At 33.5% G+C, this 12,026-nt stretch overlaps 1 protein-coding gene across 4 annotated transcripts in view; it reads right to left on the bottom strand.

The window, feature by feature from the left end:
• LOC123539610 (sodium-dependent phosphate transporter 2-like) overlaps window positions 1–12,026 on the bottom strand; it is a 48,023-nt gene that overhangs the window by 25,168 nt on the left and 10,829 nt on the right. For 3 of the 4 annotated variants that reach the window (XM_045324266.2, XM_053527054.1, XM_045324265.2), the window contains one exon: window positions 7,695–7,885. The gene's annotated coding sequence lies outside the window, so the exon portion shown is untranslated. Of the gene's footprint in view, window positions 1–4,562; window positions 4,941–7,694; window positions 7,886–12,026 lie in introns of those variants that run through there. The other variant, XM_045324267.2, reaches the window with a different exon arrangement.

Below are 12,026 nucleotides of genomic sequence, written 5' to 3'. Positions count from 1 at the left end.
ACCTGCCAAAACTGGTTCTGGCCAGAGTTTGCTTTAACCGAAATTGTACCAATCAAATTGATGCGTTATCGATATTGACTGACTGGTTACTATTTATGCTATTCGTGGACGTTGCATTTTCGGAAAAGTATTAGAACCATTCGGGCACTTGACCTTGACCGACACTAAAAAAAACATGAAGACGCCAGGAAAAAAGAAGAATTATTTGTCAAAATATAACAAAGTGTGGGAACTGGAATTTCCTTGGCTCAGAAAAGCAGACAATGGACCTAGTTTTGCTTTCTGTAAGCTATGTAGGAAGTGAGTTGTATGCACAACCGTTTTTCCGGTGCAGGTTCAAACCGAAAGTACATTTCAAATCAAAAGTAGAAAATGTAGATCAGTAAGACATTTGTATTAATTATTTAGGTTCATAGATACATTTTATATCACGGCTGTAATAAAAACTCAAAACAGTTTCACTGACAAAATCACATTATTTTATTTGTTTTTTAAAAAACTAAATTTTCCTGTAGATCTATCATGAAATAAAATTAACCAAAAAAATCATGTGTTTTCCCTATAGAATGTGTTAAAGCAAGGCAAAAAAGGGTGGACCTGAAATTCATATTAATGGTCTCAGAAAGCACCAGAGTGCATATTTTCATGTATATAATATTTAAAAAAAATTTCTTGGGGGGCATCCCCTCTCCCAGAGGGAGGACAACCCCTCCCGCACCCAACCCCACTCGTCGCGACTCGATCGCACAAATCTCACTCTTTCATATTTTGGAAACTTGACAGGCCTGGTATGAAAATAGCAATTTAATGCTGTAATTAAAACAACTAGCCAAGCAGAAAACAGAATGGTTTAATGACACAAATATTTCTTCCTCGAAAAACAGTCATCTGACACACATCTAATTATTACCTATACCAGTTTAATTTCTTGCACGAAAAGCAAAATAACTGTTAATCATCTTGATGTATTGAGGTAAAACACCACCACACTTAATTATTGAGATGCTACAAAGAGTCTAAATGGTTACCTTCAAGTTAATTCATACAAAAACAGTCTAAATAATTACTGTCTAATCAATAGTTATATCAATATCTGTTTTCTGACATTCATACTGGCAGTCCTTGAAAATGGACATCAAAGTCCTTGAAAATGGGAAACTATACTGCCTCTTCAAAGTCTTTGAAAATGAAGAGTTATACTGCATAATCAGTCCTTGAAAATGGGAAATTAAACTGCCTCATCTTAGTCCTTGAAAATGGGAGTTATACTACATCATCAGAGTCCTTGAAAATGGGAAATACTGCCTCTTCTACATCCTTGAAAATGGGGAATTATACTGCATCATCTGAGTCCTTGAAAATGGGAGTTATACTGCATCATCAGTCCTTGAAAATGGGGAGTTATACTGCATCATCAATACTGGGTCATTAGTCCTTGAAAATGGGGAATTATACTGGGTCATTAGTCCTTATGAATGAAGCATTACAACAGAGGCCACATTCATCAATGTTTTATTGGCAAATAAGATTTGTTTACAGCATATCTATAAACAGCATATCTATACAATGAAATAAAATACTGCAGAGATGTCTGTTGATATAGAATGCATTCCATTAATTATTTTGTGCTGATGAAATCAGGGTTCGACACTAACGGTGTCCCGGGGGCCCGAGGATCCCAAATTTTGAGGAGGAACACCAACTTCTAAAAGCTGGGATTCCGGCTGGATACCTATTTTTTTTTGTCAATGATATCCAAAAAGTAAAAGATAAATACCTGTTTGAAAAATATTTTAACCCTTTCCCACATCGATACGTTTATCACCGTATCTATCGATTACCAAACAGAAACGTATTGACCCGTGTCTATCGGTTACCCGATAGAAACGTATAATACCGATTAACGGCCATTTGAACAGAATCGTTTTATCCCATGTCTCATAATCAATCGCTTTATTTTCGTTCTTTTCCTAAAGAAACAAATTCCAGATGTTTACTATTGAACTCAAAATAATGGGATTTCGTCATCATTATTTACGTACAAGATCATGTGGTTACTATTTAAATATATCGAGTACTTTGCAAAGAAAGACACCGGGGTTTTTTCCTACATGTGCACGACGCTACGTCATGGAAAATTACTGAGAAAAATGCTTGCAACTGGCCGGTTCGCAGGACTTTCCTCGTTCTAAAAATAACAACCATTTCACATCTAAGTATTTTTAAATGTGTTAGGTCATGAAGGTCACGCGTGATACATGCAGATTTCCCCTGAACAACAATTTGTGTTTACGATGGCTTGGAATTTATGGCCTTACGTAACGGGAAGTGTTAATCAAAACAGAAGGACCGCGGCCTCCAAATATTTTATGACACCCCAAGAGTTAATTGCAGCGGAAGTCACCCGTGATGTACCGACGTTTGATCATCAAAATATTACGTAATATTATCTAAAAATATTTTAATTTTTAGCACAAGAATACTGTAGTCGGTTACGAGTCTCGATCTCAGCGATCTTTTTGCACTTTCAGAAATTTTACAATCCGTTATTTTTGTAGTGTTATTCAGTTTGATGGTTGTTTTTTTTTATATAAATACTTACCGATTCCGATTCGGAAGATAAGTCTATTAACTATAAATCAAACTTTCAAACATCAAAATGAAATTGTATATTACGAATTTCAATCTGAAAGTTATCCAAAACAGAATTTTATGCCTAAAAATATAATTCCCTTACTTTAACACTTTATATCTTCAAACCTCAAAGAGAAACTACAATAAATTTTGTATCATCGGAATGATATATGCCAGGTAATATTAAGATTTTATATTTTAAAATATATGAAGAGAAGTCAAGAATTTCAAGATTTTTTTTTTTTTGATATTATAATTTTTAGTGGTTGTCACAATAGACTTGACAATGATTATATCTATAAGGTACAAGTGTCTCCAAAATCGAGACCTTGTCTTGACATTGGCAAACATGTAAATTGATATCAGTTTGGATACATTCTTCTGTAGTAGTTAAGGTGTCAGCCACTCAATACAGAGGTTGCGGGTTCGAATCCCACTGGGGTCACGACCGTAACTTCTCATAAGACACCTGTTGTGATTGTTTTTATATATCAGATTATGAGGGATCCCAAAGCCTGAGGAGGACCCCCAGGTTTAAAAAGTAGAGATTCCTTTGGGAACCTTGTTCAAATAAGTTAGTGTCTAACCCTGGAAATGATTTCAATGGCAGCAAGTGATTATGCCTTTGTGACCAGTGCACGCCAAGATCAGCCTGTACGTCTGGCAGGCTGATCATGGTCTGCACTGTTCGTTATTCAATCACTAAATTTTCATTGAACACCCCTTCGAATAATAATGGTTCTGCCCAAACAAAATGATAGACCTGTCCATTTTAGAAATTTAGCAGGGTAAAGGTTAAGTTTAACAGTATTTATAACATAAAATGCAGAGCTGTCTATTTCTGCGCTAATTTTATTCCATATCTATTTGAAATATCAAGAATTTGTGTGAGACCGAATCTGAGCTATTGAAAGTATCTTAATTGTGCATTCAATGTTAGAAAGATTAGTGATAAAGAGATGCGTTAAAATATGTTATTTTCTAACTTCGATATATCAAAATAGTAACAGCAAATCATTGTCAAAATATTTTCTTGCTACTGGTTAACTACGCAGGGAAAATTATCTAATTTAAGTCCCTAAGGAACCACCACAATGTGATGCTAGTTACATTTATGGATGCAGTACAGGCTGAAATTGATGTGGTGTGGGTTTCAATTATGTCAAGTTCTTTCTTTTTTGAGAAAATAACAGCCATGGCTAAATCCCAGTAGGACCTGTATGACAAAAAAAAAATGACTAGGTCAGACATGAAGGGTCTTGGCATCAGACTGTATGTCTGATACCATTAGTAGGGTAAAGTAAAAAACTCTCTCCAAAAAATTATGGTGGGAACATTGATCAATATATTTGGATTAGCTTAAGTTAGTCAAAGGTCAATGCAGACTGGACATGTCAAGCAGGAACAATCTCCTCCACTAAATCCTAATTCCAAACACTAACTCTTATTGACCACTTGCTCAATACCTGCCACTTAATCTAAGGGTCAACATTAGCCTATGCATTCTAAAATAAACACTGGACACCTAATGACCAAATATAAATTATTGTGTCTATTGCGATATAATGTTTCCTAACCAATTGTACAGGTCTTCCTTGTACAACCATTGATTAATTCAACTATTACCTATAAGCAATCAGTATATTTGATATCTAAACACTGTTTAGTAACAATATTTCTATTATGTATGGTGATCATTTAACCTAATCCGCCAATGTTCTTCTGTATCAGTAGACACCTGTTCAGAGAAGAACTGACAGCTCCACATTATAAATGGAAAGTAAAGACAAATGATCGTAGATAGATACTATCAATGAGAACTTATGACATCCTGATCTACCCAAGACAAGCTGGCTGTATAATATGTGAACAATTTAATTTATCCCTTTGAACATCTGCGACCAAAATAAAGTTAAGTTAAAACATACCTATGACAAAGTTGTTCACTTTCAATCTATATATCCTTCTTAATCAATTCCAGTCTGTAAGAATGCAGATATCAGTGGAAAGTCAGTCAAGTAAAGCATTGTTGTTTTGATCATAAGTGAAGCTATATCACTTCAGGAGTGTCTGTCAAATAGCGCACACTAGAATTTATTTTAAGCCGTTTGTTTTTTATTGTTTCAACAACAATGTAAAACATCCTTTGGAAATGTCAACACTAATTTCCTTCTAAAAAAAATTCAATAGTGACAATATAATTTTATGCAATAATTAAAATTTCAATTAACTTTTTTAAAATTTAATTTAGAATTTGACTTCTGTAATGGAGACTTAAACATGCCCCTTAAATTAATCTGTATTGAAAACAGAATATAGTAGATTTAAATGTTGTAAATTCAGTATTTGTGAGGAACTATTTTTCATGAATGTTAAGCCCATCCTTGAAATCTTATCCCTACAAACAGAATGAAAAGGTCCCATTTATTACTTTTTAAGCTTTGAAAAACCAAAACATTTTTTCAGTGGGAACCACAAGTATATATGACACTACCCAACTTATACCGTGTTCACACTAGCAGAACGGTTTTATTTTTATTAGGCACTAATTGGCTATAATTGGTATTTGACATTCAAAACCCATCAAAATATAATCTAGTTTGCGTCCACACTAGGCAAAGAAATGTGGTTTAAATATATACATGCAATGTTGGAAGTTAACAAATATCTTGCAATAAGCAAAAAAGGTTACAAAGAATTGAGGCTAACAGAAACAAGAAGGGGTCATCAATATTTAAACTTCTCTGTTCATCTAAGAATTTCTGTTCATTCCATCTATTGTCCATTTTGAGCGTCAGCATGACTCCATATCGCAATTCAATGTCTTTGTTTCAACAACAGTCCAATTACTTTTGCCAGCCACAGCATCAGTTGTTTAATACAAAAGAGAAACACATGGTATTCTTCCTCCAAAAGGTAAGATCTGTGGATTTGGGATTGTAAAACCAGTTATAACCCACATTTGCGTTCACAATGGTAAAATAATGTAGCATTACTTTTTAATGTAGTATTAAAACCACCTCCCGAGGTAGTTTTAATGCTACATTACAGAAACCACTTGACCTTTACAAAATTCACGTTTTACACCACATATAGTGTGGACGCAAACGAGTTTAAAAAATAAACCCAAGTTAATGTAGGATTAAAAACGTAGTCTGAACACGGTATTATATAGTTATTCCTTTACAAAAGATTGTTCTTTTAAATCTTGTTAATTATCTCAAAAACTATCCGCTTGCTATCAGATATCAATAAAGCATTATAATCCAGTATTTATACATTGGAGAACTTAGAGAATATATATACACAGCTGTAGGCTGCAGAGCAATATAAAAATAGGCTGAATATGCAAGCAGAGTTCATCTCTTGTTACTTTTTTCAAGCATGTGTTCAATAATTACCTAAGAAAAGCAAAGTCTCTGATGTCTTCAAGACTTGTGACCTACATGTTTGAATTTAAGAAATGTATGAACCCATTAGGCCTAAAAAATAATTGTTTGTTTCTGGTAATTGCTAAAAAAATAACTCTTTGTGTAAAAAAAAAAAATGAATAACAAATAAGGGGCTTATGCTTTTAGAGCCTCAGTAAGTTGATTTCTAACATCACTGACCATGTTAAAAACATAAAAAGTGCAGTTTTGCAACATTTGGTTAAAAAGTTTTAAAAAAAATTCTCCAATGCCATAAAAACATTCAGGGTCGTGCCAAACATTTAGGGTTGGTTGGGATACCGGAAACAAACAATTTTTTTAGGCCATAAGCAAGGACCAAACAAACAATTTTTTTAGGCCATAAGCAAGGACTATTTAGGACTTTTAGATTTTTGATGGGCTTGATAGTAATTAATCAATTACTAGAAACCACTGTCACACCAGACTTTATTTGTTTGAGATCTTATTTGCCATGAAGAGTACAGCAATATTTTGGCAGGTGAACAATATTTCAGAAGATGTGACACTGTACCATTTTTTTTTTTACTTTCTGCTTCTATTTCAAATCAGTTTTTGTCTTAAGTTTTAAAAATTTAACAAAATTGTAAGTGGACGGCAGTGAAGATATTTCCCCCAATAATACAGAACGTTCTCCGAGCATTTGTTCACGAAGGTCAAAAGCATGTATATAATATAGCATATGAAGCATTTTTAACTTATTAGACAGGCTGCTTGAAGCCAGTCAATTGTTTGGTACTTTAGAAAAGTGCAATTAAATACAGTTCAACTTGTGCCTAATTTTCAGTGTGGTTTTTAGTTCTAACCTAGTAGCCCAGTTAAAATTATACAAAACATTTTTGGGGGTAACCTCACAAAATATTTGCATAAAGATCAGTCATAATATGCACAAAAAAGTGTCACAAAATGAATGAACATTACCTGTAATTTATTAGAATAAAAAAAGATTTTTTTGATATAACGCTCCAATTAAGTTAATTTTACATAAAAAACAGAAAAAGATCCATAATGCAAGCTTTGTAAGACACCGCCTAATTAAACTTAAATTCATCATTTATGAAGAATTGTTTCCCATAATAATTAAGAGCGTAAAATACAGTACAACTAGACAACTAGAGCTATCACTAAAGACAAGCAGACACGAACTACAATCTTCTATGGAAAGGCCAATGGACAGACAGGCTAAACATTATACTGCCTGCACCGCGCCCCCCACCACCCCCCCACCCAATTAAATTTGTATCTTGGGGAATAACAAGTCAAATTTATTTTATTGTCTTTCACTAAAAATAATATATTATTATAAAATTAATATTTTTTTCATATTTTTACCTAAAACTGCAATGTCATAATTCTTATAAAAATACACAGTAACATAAATATATTTAATGTTTGATTCAATAATAAAGTCTCTAAGTACAAATGACAGTGTTTTTGTGTGCCTTCCAGTATTTGCAAGAACCAACCAAACTACTCATTTTAGAAGGTCTTTTTTGGGTGAATTCTGAGCATTATTAATACCATCAAAAATATTTCTAAATTTTTCACCTAACAATTTGGTTGCACAGACTGTCAAAGGAAGGGAGATAATCACAACTGAACAACACTTACTTGGTTTAGCTTTTTCAATAAAGCTATTGATTTTCTTCCCACTAAAATCTGCTCTGTCTCAGCAATCTGTGATGAAACCTCTCTAAGTCAATTAAATGCTTTAAATATCCTGATAATCTGTCTCCTCTAAACACTTTTTTTTTAACTTCCGTCTGATGAGTTGATTCTTTTGTGTCTTGTCAACTCAAGAACTGGAACAAAATGAAAAAAAATTCTAAAAAATTGTTTAATTTCAATACTTCAAAAGGCTATCACACTTAAGTGCCATTTTGGAAAACCTTTTTTCTCTATGGAATACCATTTCTTGTCATAATATCAAATTTTCTTGCAACAAAATAAAAAATTTCAAAACAAGAAAATTTAGTTACACTTTGTTTTTCGAGCTGTACTAAATGTTACACAGACTACACTGGAACCATTTTTTTAGGGAGGGGGTCAAGAAATTCTGTGGTGGTTTAGGCCAAAACAACTGTTGCAATATTAATTTGTGGGTTTCAACTTTTACAAAACATCTATGGGAAGCTGACTTGTTCATTGAGATTTAGTCTTGATGCAATATTGAAATCAACCAAAGTCCACCTGATAATATTTTCATTTTTCATAGTATTATATCCTGAAATACACAACTCAGACCTCAATTACTTCGTTTAACATGGTACATTAATAAAAAGTACTGTCAATATTTCACCATATAAATCATGCCAATTCCAGCCAGTTCACAAATATTAAAATTCACATATTATTATATTAAATGATTCTCACAATATATATTGTAAAAAGGGCTAAGGTATCTGTATACTTAACCGTCTTTTTCAAGTGAATATAAACCCAGATTTTTTTTCTCAGGTAAAAACAAGTAAACACTTCCTATAGATCTGCAAGATTTATAGTTTGGGGTGAAAGAAAGCCAACAGCCACACCCAACAAGGGCATTCGCAACTTAATTTATAAACATGCAATTATTTCTCATGTATAAATTCCTGACTAAATCTCAGTCAGTCAGAAATATTTTCTCAAATCAAGCTTACATTAGTACCTTAATACCCTTTCACAGCATTACTAACCCATAAACATGGACTGGACTATCACTGGGCAGAACCATAATACTACCATTTATCATTCAAAGTGGTGACACTGAAAATTTACTGACTGAATAGCGAACAGTGCAGACCATGATCAGCCTGCAAGTTGGTCTTGGTCTGGCAGAATATCTTGCCGCCAGCAGGCTAAAGGTTAAACTTTTTTTCCCTTTTAAGGCATTATGATCAACTGATTTTTCTTTTTATACTAGGCCTGCTATAAAACTGAACTTAAGGGATAGCCATTTAAAGCAACTAAAACTGTGCAAGTAAAATGTATGCTTATTGTGTACATGTATACATACAATATGAATCAGTTTATATAAATATTATATCTATTTATCCTCAAATTCAGTGAGAAAAAAAATAAATGGGAGGTTATGCCATATCAGAAAATTATATCTGAAAACCACCGACGCCTTGGTGAGTAGAATAGCTCTTCTTATTCTTTAAATAGCACGCCATGTACACGGATAATCCTAACTCTGTTCAGCGACCCTAACTCAGTGCCAACATGGCTGACAGAAAGACGATGTATGTGGTTAATTTCCTTGTCTTTTTTCATGTTTTTATGTGAGTATGCAATGTTAGCGTAAAACTTTTGATAGTCATAATATCCTGTATTGATAACATGTTTTGTGTATTAAATATTTCAATCGAACTTGATGTCACATTATGTGGCTGGAATTCATTAAAATGTACTGAAAAAAGTCTTCAAAATGAACATGTTTTATGTTTCTAACTGTTTTAAAGTACCAGAAATTGCAGTAAGACCTTACTTATTAAATGTATTAGTTCCATAAATATCTCTTTGACAATGTTTAACAGTATCAAAGTTTGAAATCGATTTTTATAGCTTAAAAATTGTATTGATTATGAGGTGGGTTTAAATTAGTGGATAATTCCTAACTGGTATAGGACACAGCGCTGGATAAATACGAACTTAGAATGGATAAACACCTAACCAAACGAAAACTGCTGTTCGTCTGTGCTTTTTTATGGACTGCTGATGCTCGAAGTTCTTTGATCTATCCACCCCTGCAGGGATGTGGGATTCCTATGTCCAACTTATTCGACTCGTGATTTTTTGCCGGCGGACAAGTGCATTTTTCATTCTGTGTGTCCGCGGACAAGCATACGTTTTCAGGTATAAAATGAGAAAACATAAAATATCATTTAGATTGTGTGTTGCTTCAAGTGTATGGAGGTGATAAAGATAATGGGTTTTTGGTTGCGGGTTTATCCCGCAAACAAAGTTAAGTGTATTTCTGACAATCATGAAGCATCTTTATTTGATTCCAAATCACAACTAAAGGAATTTGTTCATGTGCTACACAAAGTAGTCCCATTCATGAACAATGCGGATGAATTATCAATGATCAAGCATTTCTTATTCATCCTCTATCCATTCACACTGGTCATTTAGATTATATAAGATTTGTCAATGATAAGGTATTCCAGCCCATGGTTACATCACTGACTTCCAGCTGTTCATGTAAGGTCAGGCAGAGTTTATCTTAGATCAAGGCTTATTAGTATTTGTTTCTTATACATGTATATTTATAGATTGGCATTTAAAATGAAAATAAACCTAGCAAAACCCGCAACCACCAGACATCTCAAGGCTTTGATTTGACTAGGTCTCGCGCAACACAGTCGGTGACTATGATAAAAAATCAGAGAAGATTTAGATACAAGAACATTTATTTAACGTCGGAAAAGTATAAACATATAACGCTAGCTTAAAGCTATTTTTCGACAACCACATGTAAATAAGCTCAACATAAGTAAAACAGCTGTAATAAAATGCAAATATGTTAAAGCACATTAAAGCAAATAAAGCATCTGGCTCCAAGTAGATAGAAACAAATCACAAATTATCACATACATGTTACAGCGCATTAAAACAAAATAGCACATATGTAAGTTAGCAAATAAAACGAAAAAGTAATTTACCACATACAGATTTAGCATATTTAAAGCAACATAAAAAAATAGCTGACACTACACAAAAATAAGAAGAGTCACATTTTACAACATGCATTAAAAAAAACAGCATAAAAGAAGAAACCATATACATTCTAAAGGGAACATAAGAACTACTTAAAGTAGCTGAAGAAAAATATTTGCATCATCAGCATATAGCATTCTGTAACTAAAACTAAAAAAGGAAAACAAGGGTTACACACAGAGAACTAAAAGGACATTTAAAGACATCAGAAACGTAAACAACTTAAAACAAGAGCACCGCCTTGCGGGTGCTGACGCTCATCTGATTTTTTTTGTGTAATAGAAATATTGTCCTACCCATGATTTTCTAAGTCTAAAAAGGGCTATCATTCTTGCAAAAAGCAGGATAGAGTTATGTTTCTTGATGTACAGTGTCCACTTATGATGGTGAAAACCTGTTGCAAGTTTTAAAGCAATAGCTTTGATAGTTTATGAGAAAAGTTGACTTAAACATAATACTCAACCAAGAAAATGATTTTCTAAGTCCAAAAGGGGCAATAATTTTGCAAAAATCAGGATGGAGTTACGCTGCTTGCTGTACAGGGTCAGCTTATGATGGTGAACAAGTGTTGCAAGTTTCAAAGCAATAGCTTTAATAGTTTAGAGAGAAAAGTTGACCTAAACATAAAACTTAACCAAGAAATCTGATATTTTCTAAGTCCAAAAGGGGCCATAAATCTTGCAAAAAGCAGGATGGAGTTATGTTTCTTGCTGTACAGGGTCAACTTATGATGGTGAACAAGTGTTGCAAGTTTTAAAGCAATAGCTTTGATAGTTTAGGATAAAAGCTGACCTAAACATAAAACTTAACCAAGAAAACTGATTTTCTAAGTCCAAAAGGGGCAATAAATCTTGCAAAAAGCAAGATGGAGTTATGTTTCTTGCTGTACAGGGTCAGCTTATGATGGTGAACAAGTATTCCAAGTTTCTAAGCAATAGCTTTGACAGTTTGGGAGAAAAGTTGACCTAAACATAAAACTTAACCAAGAAATCTGACATTTTCTAAGTACAAAAGGGGCCATAAATCTTGCAAAAAGCAAGATGGAGTTATGTTTCTTGCTATACAGGGTCAGCTTATGATGGTGAACAAGTATTCCAAGTTTCAAAGCAATAGCTTTGATAGTTTAGGAGAAAAGCTGACCTAAACATAAAACTTAACCAGGCAACGCCGACGCAGACGCCGACGCCGACGCCGACAACCGCTCAAGTGATGACAATAACTCATCATTTTTTTTCAAAAAAT

Source organism: Mercenaria mercenaria, chromosome 16, assembly GCF_021730395.1.
Source record: "Mercenaria mercenaria strain notata chromosome 16, MADL_Memer_1, whole genome shotgun sequence".
Lineage (NCBI taxonomy): Eukaryota > Metazoa > Mollusca > Bivalvia > Venerida > Veneridae > Mercenaria > Mercenaria mercenaria.
Note: the sequence above shows the minus strand (reverse complement) of the source record. Positions and strands in the feature narration are given on the sequence as shown.